Source organism: Neomonachus schauinslandi, chromosome 9, assembly GCF_002201575.2.
Source record: "Neomonachus schauinslandi chromosome 9, ASM220157v2, whole genome shotgun sequence".
In the NCBI taxonomy this organism is placed as follows: Eukaryota; Metazoa; Chordata; class Mammalia; order Carnivora; family Phocidae; genus Neomonachus; species Neomonachus schauinslandi.
The window spans coordinates 82,511,860-82,529,842 of NC_058411.1; the positions used below are offsets into that span (position 1 = coordinate 82,511,860).

The window sequence follows — 17,983 nt, forward strand, 5'->3', positions numbered from 1 at the left end:
GATCACGACCTGAGCCAAAACCGAAACCGGGAGTTGGACACAATCGACTGTGTCCCCAGGGGCCCCCATTGTAACCATTGTTAAGTGTACAGATCTTTGACACTAAGTACATTCACATGGTTGTGCAACCAGTTACCACCATCCATCTCTAGAGTTTTCATCTTTCCAAGCTAAAACTCTGTTCTCATAAAATACTAGCTTACTATTCTCTCCCCCCAGTTCCTGGCAACCACATTCTACTTTCTGTCTCTATGAATTTGACTACTCTAGGTACCTCACATAAATGGAATCGTGCAAAATATTTGTCCTTTTGGAACTGGCTTATTTAGCCTAATGTCTTCAGGGTTCATCCGTATTGTAGCATGTGTTAGAATTTCTTTTTAGGGGTGCCTGGGTGGCTCAGTCGTTAAGTGTCTACCTTCAGCTCAGGTCATGATCCCAGGGTGCTGGGATTGAGCCCTGTGTCGGGCTCCCTGCTCAGTGGGGAGTCTGCTTCTTCCTCTCCCTCTCCCCCTGCTTGTGTTCCCTGTCTTGCTGTCTCTCTCTCTGTTAAATTAAAAAAAAAAAAAAAAAAAAACTTACAAAAAAAAAATTTCTTTTTAATGCTGAATAATATCCCATTGTGTGTATATATCACATTTTTTTGTTTATCTTATCTGTTGATGGACACTTCAATTGCTTCCACTTTTTGTTTATTGTGAATAATACTGCTGTGAACATGGATGTACAGACATCTCTTTGACTCTCTGCTTTCAGTTCTTTTGAGTATACATCTGGAAGTAGAATTGATGGATCACATGGTGATTCTATATTTTTTTGAGGAACTGCAGTGGTTGTACCTTCATAACTGAGTTTTTTTTTTTAAATACTTTTTTGGGAGTAATTTTAGATTTATAGAAAAGTTGCAAAGACTATACAGAGAGTTTCTGTATACCCCTCATCCAGTTTCCCCTCATGTTAACATCTTAATATTACTGGGGCGCGTGGGTGGCTCAGTCAGTTAAGCATCTGCCTTCGGCTCAGGTCATGATTCCGGAGTCCCGGGATCGAGCCCCACATCGGGCTCCCTGCTCCGTGGGGAGCCTGCTTCTTCCTCTCCTCCCCCTGCTTGTGTTCCCTCTCTTGCTGTCTCTCTTTCTCTGTCAAATAAATAAAATCTTAAAACAAAACAAAAAACCCATCTTAACATTACTGTGGTACATTTGTCCAAACTAAGAAACCAATGTTGGTAAATAACTGTTAGTAAACTCCAGACTTTATTTGGATTTCATTAGTTTTTCCATTAATGTCCTTATTCTGTTTCAGGATTTAATTGAGGATAGTACATTACATTTAATGTATATATTTTTTTAATTATTATTTTTTTAAAGATTTTATTTATTTATTTGAGAGAGAATGAGAGAGAGTACATGAGAGTGGTTAGGGTCAGAGGGAGAAGCAGACTCCCTGCCAAGCAGGGAGCCCAATGTGGGACTCAATCCACGGACTCCAGGATCATGACCTGAGCCGAAGGCAGTTGCCCAACCAACTGAGCCACCCAGGCGCCCAAATGTATATGTTTTTTATTGTACTTAACGTGGAGTGTGGTGCATAACAAAAGGGGAGTGTTTCTTGAATGAATCACCTTTTAATTTTCCTCCATTTTTTTATTTTTTTATTTTTTTTATTTGAGAGAGAGAGAATGAGAGACAGAGAGCATGAGAGGGAGGAGGGTCAGAGGGAGAAGCAGACTCCCTGCCGAGCAGGGAGCCCGACGCGGGACTCGATCCCGGGACTCCAGGATCATGACCTGAGCCGAAGGCAGTCGCTTAACCAAGTGAGCCACCCAGGCGCCCTAATTTTCCTCCATTTTTAAAATTTTATTTATTTATTTATTTTTAAAGATTTTATTTGACAGAGAGAGACACAGCAAGAGAGGGAACACAAGCAGGGGGAGTAGGAGAGGGAGAAGCAGGCTTCCCCGTGGAGCAGGGAACCCGATGTGGGGCTCCATCCCAGGACCCTGGGATCACAACCTGAGCTGAAAGCAGACACTTAACGACTGAGCCACCCAGGCGCCCCCCATTTTTTTTTTTAAAGATTTTATTTATTTATTTGACAGAGAGACACAGCCAGAGAAGGAACACAAGCAGGGGGAGTGGGAGAGGGAGAAGCAGGCTTCCTGCGGAGCAGGGAGCCTGATGCGGGGCTCGATCCCAGGACTCTGGGATCATGATGTGAACCAAAGGCAGACGCTTAACGACTGAGCCACCCAGGGGCTCCGATTTTTCTCCATTTTTGTGGGATGTTTATTAATCTTCCTTTAGGTTGGGTTAGCTGACTTATTTTCCTTTATATCCTTTCTTCCCTCTTCCTCTGCCATCTATTTCTAAGGTCCATTACAGGTTTTTTCACGAACTTTTTTTGAGGAAAAGTAACCATTCTACTCAAATTTGCTTTCCCTTTCTTTGGGCATGTAGTTAGGCAGAATCCCCCAGTCTCTATTGCAGTTTGATTAGTTACATGACTTATTTTCTCTAGTGGAAGTGGGCCTGACCTCCTTCATGTATTACAGTTTTGTCGGCCTTCCCTGGCTATCTGGGCTGCAACATCTGGGATAGCCTTGGAAGCCTTGTAGTCAAGATGGCAGAACTGCTGTCAGCCTGAGTCCTGGGATGACTCTGGAGGAGAACTGGCTTAATTAATGACCTGAATATTCACTCACCAGGCTGATATTTTGGGATCTGTTTGTGTAGCCTAGCTTAATAAGTATGCTGCGTGCCCAGCTCCGAATAAGATTTATATGAACCTTGAGTATTGATTTAATTAGAATTACATAATTATATTGGGAAGACTAGGGGATGGGAAGTGTGCACATGTATGTATAGAGATGTGAAGAGGAAGGAGAGCTAAATTCTCATCTTCTATGGTGGGAAGTTAATAGTGCCTAAAACTGGAAAGAAGAAAAAAAGAAAAAAAACATGTAATGATATGGAAGTATATACCAAAAGATTCAGCCATAAAAGTTGAATATTTGCCCCTGGGAATTGGGAAATTGTTGGAGTAGAGGATCACTGTCTTTTGTAATAAGCCATTGTACTTATTTACCTCTTTAATCTCTGTTCATGGATAACTTTGATAAAAACGAAAATGAATTAAAGATACTGGTAAAGAATAAGAAAAAAACCCCTGTCAGATTCTGATTATCCTTTACAAAGCCACTAAAGTTGATCACCTTTTTTTAAAAGATTTTATTTATTTGAGAGAGAGAGAGCATGAGCAGGGGGAGGGGCAGAGGCAGAGAGGGAAACAGGCTCCCCGCTGAGCAGGGAGCCTGATGCAGGACTCTATCCCAGGACCCTGAGATCATGACCTGAGCCGAAGTCATGCACTTAACTGAGCCACCCAGGTGCCCCAATCAGTCACTTTTTGCTAAATATATCTGGTGACAGAGAGCTTACCACTTTTCCTTGTACTGACATGAAATCTTTCATTCAGAAACCTCGGTTCCAGGATCCTCTAGAGCATATGAAATAATCTATACCTGCTTCCATGACAACCTTCAAATGACCCTTTAAATGATCTTCATAAAAAAATTATCTTCATGATCCATTCCCACATCTTAAATCTTCTAGCCAGTGATAGTGAAAATCATCTTTGATTTTGAGACTGATTATCAAGTCCTTGCAAATCCTCATGGACTGTTCAGTGGCTCATGGCTATTTTTGGATGTCAGTTTGTTGGTTCTGCATAGACTTTCAAGGAATTTGAGAAAAGTTACTCTGGGCTTGATAGTGCATCATCTCATAGTGCAAGCATGCCAGAGGATTCTATCCTTACATATAGTCAACCAGAGTTCCTGAATAGAGCCCACATTTCTCGACTGGCACCTCAACAAGAATTCTTTTTATACCTAAGGTTTTGCCTGGAGTGGGTGGATATGACCTTTTTCTTTTCTGCTGGATGTTGGGGGAGGGGCAGAAGGGGAGGGAGAGGGACATGCAGACTCCGTACTGAGTGCTGAGCTGGACGAGGCTCAATCCCACGACCCTGAGATCATGACTGAGCTGAAACCAAGAGTCCACTGCTCAACTGACTGAGCCACCCAGATGCCCCTGGCCTGTTTCTTATTTAAGCATGTTAGTCCTAATGATGTGGGTTCCTACTATCAGTTTTAATGATCTGCTGCAAACCCAGCAGCTCATTGCCTGCGCTGCCCAAGTTCCTCTGGAAAGGGGAATCACCTCACTCTGGTCCTTTGTTGCACATATAGCAAAGGCTGGAGGTAACATGTAATGAATAATAGGGGACTGAAGAATAGGGGAATATTAAGTAAATTGTAGCATTAGAAGTAAAAAAATACAAATTAAAGGTTTTGTAGCAACTTGGAAAATAAGTTCTCAAAATAATGTTAAATGGGGGCACCTGGGTGGCTCAGTGGAGGTCCCTGACTCTTGATTTCAGCTTGGGTCATCATCTCAGGGTCGTGGGGTAGAGCCCCACTGGGCTCCGCTCTCAGCATGGAGTCTTCTAATCCCTTTCCCTCTGCTCCTACCCCTGTTCCAGCTCTCTCTCTCAAATGAATAAATAAATAAATAAAATCTTAAAATGTTAAATGAATAGAACCCAAAATGCCAAGATTACTGCTTTAAATTATGGAAGAATTAAATCATAGAAAAATTTATATACATGCATATGGAAATTCAGAGGAATAAAAGGTTATGGTCAGTGGTAAGATTGTAGGTATTTAAAATTACATTATTTGTTGTTTTATTTGTTTATTTTCTGTGTTTCGCACTAGAATGTAAGTTCTAAGAGGTCAGGGATTTTTATCTGTCCTAGAACAGTGTCTGGCCTATAGTAGTTTTTCAATAAATATTTGTTGATTGTTCAATGAATTTTTAAAAAGATTTTATGTATTTATTAGAGAGCACGTGAGAGAGAGCATGAGTGGGGAGAGGAGCAGAGGGAGAGGGAGAAGCAGACTCCCCACTGAGCAGGAAGCCCAACGTGGGGCTAGCTAGGTGCCCCTGAATGTGGCTTGGCTGTGTTTCAATAAAACTATTTACAAAAACAAACATTAGGTTGAGTAGTTTGATGACCCCTATCATAGACCCACCACTTTTACCATCCGTGAAAATAGAATAATAGAAGTCTAGGTTGGAGGTCATTTTTTTCTTTTTTTTTCTTTTTTTTCAGGATTTCTGAAGGCAACAACCCTTCAACAACCCTCCAATGTCTTATTATTTCTAGCAGAATAAAATCTAAAATCTTTGCAGTGGCTATAGGTTCTGTGTTGAGCTGATCCCTGTAACTTCTCTGACCTCATCTTTTACCACTTACCCTCCACTCTGCTCCAGCTCCTTAGCCTCCTTGTTTTTCCTTGATCATGCCCTTTCATATCTGATTTCTTCTGTCTGGAACTGCGTTGGCTCGTTTCCTCAGTTCTTTTGTGTCTTGAATAAAATTTTGCTTTTTTCCTTTTCCCTCTTCTCTATTTATTATTTTGTTTTCTGTCTCATCTGTCGCTGGATAGTATATCATATCGTATATTCATTTATTTTGCTTGTTTGATGGTTCCCTTACTAAAATTTAAGTACCACAGGGCAGAGATTTTTGTGTCTCTTGTTCATTGCTGTTTCCACGTTCATAGAACAAAGCTGGCATACAGAATGAGTGCCCAGGAAATGTTTGCTGAGTGAGTGAATAAATTGCCACAATACTGTGACATGGACATTGTTATTGCCTTCATTTTGCAGGTGAAGAAACTGAAGGCCAGAAAGGTTAAATAATTTGCATAAGGCCCCCATAGCTCTTTTTTTTTTTTTTAAGATTTTATTTATTTATTTATTTATTTGACAGAGAGAGACACAGCGAGAGAGGGAACACAAGCAGGGGGAGTGGGAGAGGGAGAAGCAGGCTTCCCGTAGAGCAGGGAGCCCGATGCGGGGCTCGATCCCAGGACCCTGGGATCATGACCTGAGCCGAAGGCAGACGCTTAACCGACTGAGCCACCCAGGCGCCCAGGCCCCATAGCTCTTGACCATCCTACTGAATGGCTTTATTTCCTCTTATATCTCACCATGCCTTCTTTGCTCAATCATAGACACTATTTTTGTGTGTGTGATTATCATGTACATGTCCAGGCTTCTGTGCTTTTCCTCATGTTATTTCTTCAGTGGGAGTAGTCTTTCTTGCCCCCTACTTAGGTAGAACTTTCTTTGCAGAAGAAATGGTGATGTAGAGGAGTCAAGGTTATAAAGTTTGGGGAGGTGGAGGGATGAATACTATGAGCTAAGGTCATATGGTGGGAGATGCATGTACATTCAGGGAACAGTTTGGCTAGAATGAGGTTTTGTTTAGGGCTATGATAGAAGGTAAAGTTAGGGAGAGGGAGAGGATTAGGGCCTTGTTACAGGGAGCTTTGAGCTTCTAAGGAGCTGGTGTTTTTATCTTGTTGCCCCTTGAAGGTTTTTGAGCAGAAGAGTGATAATGTATAACACTGCTTTTATAAAAATGTTTGATTTTGCTGTGGTGATGGGAATGGCTTGGAGTGGGACAAGGCTAAAATTAGGAAGGAGATGTTGGAGATTATCATAATGATATAGTCCTGAAGTGAGGCAATAAGGGCTGAAATTGAGAAGTTAGAGTGCAAATTAAAGCACAGAGATCGGATACTTAAAATATGGCTTATAAAATCCAAACTCCATACTGTGGCCTACAGCATGCTACATGAGCTCACCTTTGCCTGTCCCTGCAACCTTACCTCTTGCCATCTTTCCTTTCATTCTGCAAGCAGTAGCCACACAAGCTGTTTCTTTTCCTTGAATGGGCTGTTTGTGTTGACTTTAATGCCTTTTGCACTTACCTTCCTTTGCCTAGAGTGTTCTTCTATAAGTCTGGTTCCTTCCTGTCATTCAGTTCTCAGTTTAAAACACCTATCAGGTCTTTCCTGATCACCAGTTTTAAAGCAACTTCCCTCATTGCTGCTGCTGCTTTTTTTTTTTTTTTAATTTTATTTATTTATTTGACAGAGACACAGCGAGAGGGAACATAAGCAGGGGGAGTGGGAGAGGGAGAAGCAGGCTTCCCGCTGAGCAGGGAGCCCGATGAGGGACTCGATCCTAGGACCCCGGGATCATGACCTGAGCTGAAGGCAAACACTTAACGACTGAGCCACCCAGGCGCCCCTCTATTTTTAAATTTTTGAGGAACCTCCATACTGTTTTCCATAGCGGCTGCTCCAGTTTACATTTCTATCACCAGTCCAGGAGGGTTCTCTTTTCATTGCATCCTCACCAGCACTTGTCATTGCTTGTCTTTTTGATACTACGTGATACTTTCTGATTCTTACTGGTATGAGGTGATAGCTCATTGTGGTTTTGATTTGCATTTCCCTGATGATTAGTGACTTGAACATTTTTTCATGTGTCATTGGGCCGTCTGTATGGCTTTGGAAAAATGCCTATTTAGGCTCTCTGCCCATTTTAATTTTTAAAAAAATTTTAAATTTTTAAAAAAGATTTTACTTATTTGTGAGAGAGATACAGAGATAGCAAGAGAGAGCATGAACAGGGAGGAGAGAGAGAAGCAGGCTCCCGCTGAGCAGGGAGCCTGACGTGGGGCTCGATCCCAGGATCCTGGGATTCATGACCTGAGCTGAAGGCAGACGCCCAACCAACTGAGCCACCTGGGCACCCCGGTTGTTGTTGGTTTGGTGTTGAGTTGTGTGAGTTCTTTGTATATTTTGGATATTAGCCTCTTATCAGATATATCATTTGCAAATATCTTCTTCCAGTCTGTTTTGTTCGTAGTTTTTTTTTTTGCTGAGGGAAAGCTTTTTAGTTCAATGGATCTAGTCCCATTAGTTTAGTTTTGCTTTTGTTTCCCTTGGCTGGAGGAGACAGATCAGAAAATATTGCTAAGGCTGATAATCCAAGAGATTACTGCCTGTATTTTCTTTTAGGAGTTTTAGGGTTTCATGTTTTACATTTAGGTCTTCAAATCATTTTTTTTTTAAAGATTTTTATTTATTTATTTGATAGAGAGAGACACAGAGAGGGAACACAAGCAGGGGGAGTGGGAGAGGGAGAAGCAGGCTTCCCGCGGAGCAGGGAGCATCATGTGGGGCTCGATCCCAGGACTCTGGGATCATGACCTGAGCCGAAGGCAGACGCTTAACGACTGAGCCACCCACGTACCCCTTTAATTCATTTTTTAATTTTTATTATTATTTTTTTTAAGATTTTTTTTTTTTTTAATTTATTCAGTAGAGACAGAGAGAGAGAGAGAGAGAGGCAGAGGGAGAAGCAGGCTCCCAAGGAGCAGGGAGCAAGATGCGGGACTCTCCCAGTTTCCTGGGATCATGACCTGAGCCGAAGGCAGACGCTTAACCATCTGAGCCATGCAGGTGCCCTAATTCATTTTTTTAAAAAAAGATTTATTTGAGAGAGAGAGAGAGAGCGAGCAGGGGGAGAGGCAGAAGGAGAGGAGGAGAATATCAGGCAGACTCCCCTCTGAGCACAGAGCTCAATCTCATGACCCCGCGATCATGACCTCAGCTGAAATCAAGAGTCAGACACTTAACTGACTGAGCCACCCAGGCACCCTGGTCTTTAATCCATTTTGAGTTTTTTTTTTTTTTTGGTATGTGGTGTAAGAAAGTGGTCCAGTGTTATTCTTTTGCATATAGCCATCCATCCAGTTTTCCCAACACCGTTTATTGGAGAGACTGTCTTTTCCAGTTGTATGTTCTTGCCTCCTTTGTGGTCGATTAATTGACCGTGTATTTGTGGATTTATTTCCGGGTTCTCTGTTCTATTCCATTGATCTATATGTCTGGTTTTTTTGCCAGTAACATAGTATTTTGATTTGAAGCTTTGTAGTATAGTTTGAAATCTGGGATTGTGATACCTCCAGCTTTGTTCTTTCTCGATTGCTTTGACTTTTTGGGATCTTTTGTGGTTCTATACAAGTTTTAGGATTATTCTAGTTTTATGGAAAATCTTGCTGGTATTTTGATAGGGATTGCATTTAGTCTATATATTGCTTTAGGTGGTATGGACATTTTAACAGTATTCTTCCAATCTGTGAGCATGTGTACCACCACTTTTTAAATCTAGTAAATCTCTCAGTTGTCCTTTGGGTTTAAGCAAAAGCTCTTGATAATCCATCACTACCACTTAATTTATCACATGTTGATATAAATTGTGGTAGGAAGGACCTTGTTACTAGGAGATTGATATTAACTATTAAGTTATAATATGGGAAACCACTTAGTTGGGGATGACTGGCTCTAATTTTTCATGTAGATTTTTTTTTATGATCATTATAAGTTATCCAAATATTGCATATCTCCATCTGGAAGATGGAAATCATCATTGTATTTCTGTTCCTTGGTTTTTCTGCCCCTAGGATATATTTCTGTTTTCTAGTTTTGACTAGGGATGTGTTTAATAATGGTCACCTTTTATTTAACCTTTTAACTCTGCTTTCTTCAGTTCATTGATGCAGATGAATTTTAATGTTATTAATGGAAACCTTGCTAACTTTAGCAATCCCATAATTTCAGGTCACTCTGAATGGAAATATTTTCTATTGTGGCTCACATGATAAAAAGTTGAGTGGAGTAAGTAATACTTTTTCATAAGATAAGAATATTAAAGTTTTTTAAAAAAGATTTTATTTATTTGAGAGCGAGAGAGCGTGGGTGCATGCGAGCATGAGTGGGGCGGGAGGGGAGGGGCAGAGGGAGAGGGAGAAGCAGACTCCCTGCTGAGCAGGGATCCTGAGATCCTGACTTGAGTTGAAGGCAGATGCTTAACCAACTGAGCCACCCAGGCATCCCAGAATATTGACGTTTTAATTTTTCTCTAAAAGAAATACATCACAGATATCTCTAGAAACATGAAAAGTCAAAGCGATGAACACTAAAAGGAAAGCACTAAATAGTGTGTTAATAGGCAAATTTTTTTTTTAAGGTTTTTTTTTAAGATTATTTATTTATTTGACAGAGACACAGCGAGAGAGGGAACGCAAGCAGGGGGAGTGGGAGAGGGAGAAGCAGGCTTCCTGCCGAGCAGGGAGCCCGATGCTGGGCTCGATCCCAGGACCCTGGGACCAAGACCCAAGCTGAAGGCAGACGCTTAACGGCTGAGCCACCCAGGCGCCCCTTTTTTTTAAGATTTGATTTATTCATTTGACAGAGAGAGAGAGAGCACAAGCAGGGGGAGCAGCAGGCAGAGGGAGAAGCAGGCTTCCCGCTGAGCAAGGAGCCCGATGCGGGGCTCGATCCCACGACCCCGGGGATCATAACCTGAGCCAAAGGCAGATGCCCAACTGACTGAGCCACCCAGGTGCCCCAATAGGGAAATTTTTAACCTAAGTACAAAGTTGTCTGAAGGGTTGCCAAAGAGGTCTGTTAATCTGAGTAATTATAATTACGTACCTCCTGAGGAAGTGTATAGTGACATTTGGTATCACTTTTTAGAATTAGCTAGAAAGAGTTGGTGTGTTCAGTGCAGCATTTCTTCTAGCTTCCTGACAGTATTGGCTTAAATGACAGGCAGAATATGTTAGCCTAGCTTACAAACTTCAAAATGGAAATCTAGATGATAAGGAAGTGAGCTTAAGGGACTTTTTCACTTTTTATAGTCTATGCGTATTATAGAATTTGGCACTTAGAAGGTACTTAGGAAACATTTGTGAAATGGAAGAATGTGAATAGACAATTACTTTCACACATTTACTCAATCAAGTAAAATGGCCTGTTCATTTTTGGTACACCCCCCCACCCCTGCCAGGCATTTAATTTGTCCCTTCCTCTGTTCTGCTAATCACTGAAACATTTTTTTTTTTATTTTAAAGATTTTTATTTATTTATTCATGAGAGACAGAGAGAGAGAGAGGCAGAGGGAGAAGCAGGCTCCCAAGGAGCAGAGAGCCCGACGCGGGACTCGATCCCAGGACCCCGGGATCATGACCTGAGCCGAAGGCAGACGCTCAACCATCTGAGCCACCCAGGCACCCAAACATTTTTCTAAATTATAAAATTTGTTGACATCTTTTGTTGTTGTATCCTTTACTAATCCTCTTGTCCCTTCTTTTTTCTTTCTTTAGGCTTCATTGTCCTCTTTTTCCTTTTTAAAAATGATTTTACTATTGTTTTAGAGGAGATTAGAGAGGGAAAGAGAGCATATCTGATTAGTCTACTATCTATTCAGTTTTATTCAGTTAACATTTTAATAGAAGTGTTTTTTCAGTTAATTAACATCCTTCTAAATTGAGAAAATGGGCCTCTGGGTGGCTCAGTCGGTTAGGCATCTGCCAGTGATCCCGGGGTCCTGGGATCGAGCCCTTTGTGGGGCTCCTGGCTTGGTGGAGAGCCTGCTTCTCCCTCTTCCTCTGCTGCTTCCCCTGCTTGGGCTCTCTCTCTCGCTCTTGTTCTATCTCAAATAAATAAATAAATCTAAAAAAAAAAAAATTGAGAAAACATACCTTAAACTTTTAGTAGCCCCTGTTGTTGGAAACTTGGATGTTCCTATTACTATTTAAAGAAACTAGGATAAATTTTGGTGCATAAAATGTTTTCTAAGCTTCAAGGTATTTCCTTAGGAGCAATACTTAGATATAGCCTCTGAGGCAGAGGATATGAACATTTAAAAAGCTATTAATTATAATAAACATATTCATTATAGAGCATTTGAAGAATATAGGAATATTATAAAAAAGAACAAGTCAGCTTTAATCTCACAATGCTGTGATAACACTGCTTTAACATTTTGTTGTATTTCTTTCTAGAGATATATATTATCTGTCTATCTGTATATTTTACACATTTTAAAAACCAGTTGAGGTGTGTGTTAGGGCTCTTTCCAGAGGTTGTACTGCTTTTTTAATTAAAAAAAAAATTTTTTTTTAAAGATTTTATTTATTTATTTATGAGACAGAGAGAGAGAGAGACAGAGGGAGAAGCAGTCTCCCAAGGAGCAGAGAGCCCGATGCGGGACTCGATCCCAGGACCCTGGGATCATGACCTGAGCCGAAGGCAGACGTTTAACCATCTGAGCCACCCAGGCGCCCGAGGTTGTACTGTTTTATTTTTCCGTGAGCAAAGTATGTCAATTCACTTGAGTACTTGACAGGATTAAGCATCATACATTCTTCCATCATTCATAAATGTATGTTTATTTAGAGTGACACTTTTGTCTTAGTGTTTACAATTAATCTCCTCCCATTTTTTCTTAAAATCAGGTAGGCTTTTGTCCTCACCACTTCTCTGGAATTATACTTTGTGACCTTTTTATCTCCACATTGCTAAATCCAGCAGTCTTCTCATTCTACATGATATTTCAGCCCCTGTGCCACTGTTGATTACTTTCTTCCTCTTGAACTGAACCCACTTTCCCACTTGCTTCCAGGACATCACATTTTCCTAGTTCTACTCCTATCTCAGGGTCTATCCTTCCTGCTGTGTGCTAGTTCCTCCTAATCTCCCTACCTCTCAATGTTAGAATGCTCCAGGGTTCACATCTTGGTTATCATCTTTTAAAAAAAACTATTTCTTCAGCTCATTTAGTTTCTTAGACTGATGACTTTCAAATTTGTATCTCCAGTTTTGGCCTTTTCTTTGAAGTCTGGACTCATATTCAGTTACCTACCCAATATCTCCAGTTAGATATCTGATAGATTTTAAATTTGTCCAAAACTGAGCCCTGATCTCTTTCTGTCCCCAAATCTCCAACTCCCTACCCACCCCCTTGGAGTGAGCAGTCATACAGTAGTCAAGCTGTGGTTGCCTTGTCTTATTTATTAATTGCCTATGTGAGTAGCCACAGAAGTGGCTTAGAATTTGAGGACAGTTAAGCCTTGTGGTTTAGCATACTCAGAAAATATGTGCAGAGATACTCAGGGCCCATGGTGGACATTAAGTAATCTGCTTCCTCTTCCCCCAGTTACTCCTCTGATCTCATTTTCAATTATTGTTCTCCTCTGTCACTTCTCTTTAGCTTTAATGCTTCCTTGCTATCCCTCAAACACTCTGGGAAAGCTTCCACCTGCAGGCCTTGCCTGGAATATTCTTTCAGATACGACTTATTCCCTCACCTCTTCTCTTTACTTAAATGTCACCTTTTCATTGAGTCCTTAACCACACTCCTTAAACTTATAACCCTTCTCAGCACTGCTAATCTCCTTTCCTACATTATTTCCATAGCACTTAGTCACCATACAACATATATATTACTTATTTAATTTTATTTGTCTCTTCTCCCCATCCCCAGACTAGAATCCTATATAAGCTCCAGAGGGACAGTGATTTTTATCTGTTTTGCTGACTGCTGTATCGTCTAGCACCTAGAAGAGTGCCTGACATTTGATAGGGGTAACTGTGAGTGTTAAGAACATTAGCATAATGTTATTTAAAAGCTAATACAGTAATACCTCATGTTCTTCCTTTCCAACTGGGGCCTGGCACATGGCTCCTGCAAAGAAGGGTGATGAGAAGAGGAATGGCAATTCTGCTATCATTGAAGTAGTGACCAGAGAACATACTGTCACCATTAACAAGTGCATCCATGGAGTGGACTTGAAGAAGTGTGTCCTTCAGGCACTCAGACCCAGAAGTTTGCCCTGAAGGAGATGGGAACTCCAGATGTGCGCATTGTCACCAGGCTCAACAAATGTGTCTGGGCTAAGGGAATAAGGAATGTCCCATACCATATCTATGTGTGTTTATCCAGAAAACATAGTAAGAATGAAGGCGGTGTATATTGGTTACCTTTGTTCCTGTCAGTACTTAAAAATATCTGCAGATAGTCTTTGTGGATGAGAACTAACTGCTAATTGTCAAATAAAGCTCTAAAGCCACACACACACACGTAAGGCGGTCTTAGAACATGAATAGAAATGTGTCTAGAGTAGTAATTTCTTTTTTTTTTTTTTTACAGATTTTATTTATTAAAAAGAGGGAGAGCACACATGCGTGTGAGTGTGGGGAGGGGAAGAGGGAGAGAATCTTCAAGTAGACTCCCCGCTGAGCGTGGAGCCAGACATGGGGCTTGGGGCTCGCTCAATCTCATGACCCCCCAGATCATGACCTGAGCCGAAATCAAGAGTCTGACTGACGCTCAACCTGCTGAGCCCCCCAGGTGCCCATAGAATAGTAGTAATTCTAGATTTGGGGGGGGTTCAAGGACAGTTTTATTTTTATTTTATTTTATTTTATTTTTTTTAAAGATTTTATTTATTTATTCATGAGAGACAGAGAGAGAGACAGAGGCAGAGGGAGAAGCAGGCTCCCCGCGGAGCAGGGAGCCCGATGCGGGACTCGATCCCAGGACCCTGGGATCATGACCCGAGCCGAAGGCAGACGCTCAACCGACTGAGCCACCCAGGCGTCCCTCAAGGACAGTTTTAAAATTTTATGAAAGGTATATGGATTGCCTTGTTATTAAAAGATAATTAATAGGGCGCCTGGGTGGCTCAGATGGTTAAGCGTCTGCCTTCGGCTCGGGTCATGATCTCAGGGTCCTGGGATCGAGTCCCGCATTGGGCTCCCTGCTCTTTGGGAGCCTGCTTCTCCCTCTGCCTTTCTCTCTCGCTCTGTCTCTCATGAATAAAAAAAAAAAAAAAAAGATAATTAATAGACCTGAAGTGGACTTCTTTAATTACTAGTACTATTGAACATTTTTAGTTGTTTTTAAAAATAGCTTACTTTCTTTCTAAATTTCCTTATTTTTCCATTTATTTATCAAGTTATATATTTATGGTATGTATGTAATTAATATGTATGTATATTTTCTTTATTTCCCATGTTGTCTGTCTTAGTTTATAGAACTTTAAATTTTTTATACAGTCAAATCTGTGTTTTCTTTGTTTCTAAGCTTACAAAATGTTTCCATTTTATCCTTCCTGTCCAGAGATTTGATAAATACTTACTTTTGTTTTGTTTTAGCTTCCTCCTAAGAAAAATGAAAGGGTGTGTTGAGACCATAGGGTTTAGGAAATCATAGCCATATGGTTAGTAACTGAGGGCACGGGTGTGGAAGAGATTGTTCAGGGAGAATGTTTAGCCGAAGAGAAAAGGCAGGGAGAGGGGAACCTCTGCAGAAATGTGTAGGTAGATAATCTGCAAAGGATGATTTAATAAATGAGGTTAAAAAGGAAGTCAGTGGTAGGAAAATAAAGAGAGAGGGATATAGAGCCCAGGGGTGACAAGTTTTAGTAAGGGTAGAGTGATCAATAGTGTCAATTACCTTAGGACAAAGACTGAACACCTAAGGATAAGAACTGAAGAGTGGTTATTGGGTTTAGCCACTAGAAATTCACTGGTGACCTTTATTTTATTATTATTTTTTAAGTATTTTATTTATTTGAGAGAGAGAGAGCGCACGCAGGAGCAGGGTGGGGGGCAGAGGGAGAAGCAGGCTCCCTGCTGAGCAGGGAGCCCGATGTGGGGCTCCATCCCAGGACTCCAGGATCATGACCTGAGCTGAAGGCAGACGCTTAACCGACTGAGCCACCCAGTGGCTTCACTGGTGACCTTTTTTTTTTTTTTTTAAAGATTTTATTTATTTATTTGACAGAGAGAGACACAGCGAGAGAGGGAACACAAGCAGGGGGAGCGGGAGACGGAGAAGCAGGCTTCCTGCGGAGCAGGGAGCCCAATGCGGGACTCGATCCCAGGACCCTGGGATCATGACCTGAGCCGAAGGTAGACGCTTAATGACTGAGCCACCCAGGCGCCCCTTCACTGGTGACCTTTAATAAGGAATGTTTCAGTGGAGAGATGAAAGGTAGTACAAGTGCCTGTAGTTGTAGACTTTTAAGAGTTTAAGTAGGGAAAGGATGGAAAGAGAGTGGGTCACATCTTGTGGGATAGGTAGAGTCGAAGAATTTTGTTTTTTTTTAGGAAGGGAAGAGTTGAGCATTTTTATAGAATGTGGAGATGTAGTTAGAGGAAAGGGAGATATTGTGGAAAAGGAGTTACTTGAAGATTCTACAGGCACTTGGGGTTCTAGGCTTAAGGGTCTGGGTGGGGACTAGTTTTAGAAAGCAGAGATACCCCTTCCTTTAAGATGGATAGGAAGGGGATGCCTGGGTGGCTCAGTTGGTTAAGCATCTGCTCAGGTCATGATCCCACGGTTCTGGGATCAAGTTCTGCATCGGTCTCCCTGCCCAGTGGGGAGTCTGCTTCTCCCTCTCCCTCTGCCTGCTGCTCCCCCAGCTTGTGCTCTCTGACAAATTAATAAAATCTTAAAAAAAAAAGATGGATAGGAAGGAAGTAAGTTGTTGAGGATAAAGGAGTAAGAGAGCTGAAATTTGAAGGTAATTGTGCCTCATTGCCATGTTTTAGGTATTTGATTCATAATAATGGACAACTTAGGTTTTAGTTTTCTTACTGTAAGAAATTTCTTACAGTAAGAAAAGAATATTAATGCTTGCCTTGATTGTTTTATAGACTTCACATGAGTTAAAAATGAAGAAAGTATATGTTAAAATGCTCTAGAAACTTAAAATGCTATACAAATCTGTAGCTTATTGTTAGTAATGTGTTTGAGAAGGTTGTGTGCTTTTGTATAGAGTATGTAAATCTTTTTTTTTTAAAGATTTTATTTATTTATTTGACAGAAAGACAGTGAGAGAGGGAACACAAGCAGGGGGAGCGGGAGCGGGAGCGGGAGAGGGAGAAGCAGGCCTCCCGCTGAGCGGGGTGCCCGATGCGGGGCTCGATCCCAGGACCCCGGGATCATGACCTGAGCTGAAGGCAGACGCTTAATGACTGAGCCACCCAGGCGCCCGAAAAAACTAAACTTCCCAAGTGTTTATGAATTTTTTATTTTCTATTTTTTAATTTTTTTTTAAAGATTTTATTTATCTATGAGAGAGAGAGGGAATGAGAGAGAGAGAGAGCACATGAGAGGGGGGAGGGTCAGAGGGAGAAGCAGACTCCCTGCTGAGCAGGGAGCATGGTGCGGGACTCCATCTAGGGACTCCAGGATCATGACCTGAGCCGAAGGCAGTTGCTCAACCAACTGAGCCACCCACGCACCCAAGTTTTTATGAATTCTTAATGATTTGCTGCCTCAGATTAATTTATGCTTAGCTCTTTTCTGCCATCTTTCCGTGTGGCCGTAATGGTGGGTGTGAATGTCCTGGCAGATGCACTCAAGAGCATTAACAATGCTGAAAAAAGAGGCAAATGCCAGTTTTTTTTTAGGCCGTGCTCCAGAGTCATCGTTTCTAATGGTGATGATGAAGCATGATTACATTGGTGAATTTGAAATCATTGATGATCACAGAACTGGGAAAATTGTTTTGACCCTCACAGGCAGAATTAAACAAATGTGGAGTGATCAGTTCCAGATTTGATGTACAATTTAGAGATCTAGAAAAATGGCAGAATAATCTGCTCCCATTCCCGCCAGTTTGGTTTCATTGTCCTGACAACCTCAGCTGGCATCATGGGCCATGAAAAAGCAAGACAAAAACATACAGGAGGGAAAATCCTGAGATTCTTTTTCTAGGGTTGTAATACACATGTGCAAATAAAATGCCTCAATGGAAAAAAAAAACTTTTGAAAAAACTAAACTTCAAGTTTTTATGAACTCTTAAGGATTTGGTGCCTCAGAGTGATTTATGCTTAGCTCTTTTCCACTTTATCTGTGTCCTTATGGCATATAGGTATAGTTTTTATATGTAGGGAGTCTATCACATTGTATTTAGTTAAAAAAAAAAGTTTGTATTGTGCTCTTTCTCTTTTTTTTTTTTTGCATTGTGTTTTTCTTAGCACTCTAGATTCCACTAGCATTTCCATTACTTTGCCCTTGCTTATCATCAGTCCTGGATTTCTGTTTATGATTTCTGGGTGCTGAGGATGACTGGAGAAAACCATATAATTGAGCTGATTGTTCCACTACTGACTGATTCATGCTGCTCATGGCCCTTGATGTTATAGTTAATTACCATGAACATTTCTTGGGATATTGACTCTTTCTCATTCTC

The 17,983-nt window shown here is 41.2% G+C and overlaps 1 pseudogene; it reads left to right on the top strand.

Moving 5' to 3' along the window:
* The first annotated feature begins 17,114 nt into the window (after window positions 1-17,114).
* Window positions 17,115-17,504, top strand: LOC123325720 (annotated as a pseudogene).
* Window positions 17,505-17,983: the final 479 nt, after the last annotated feature.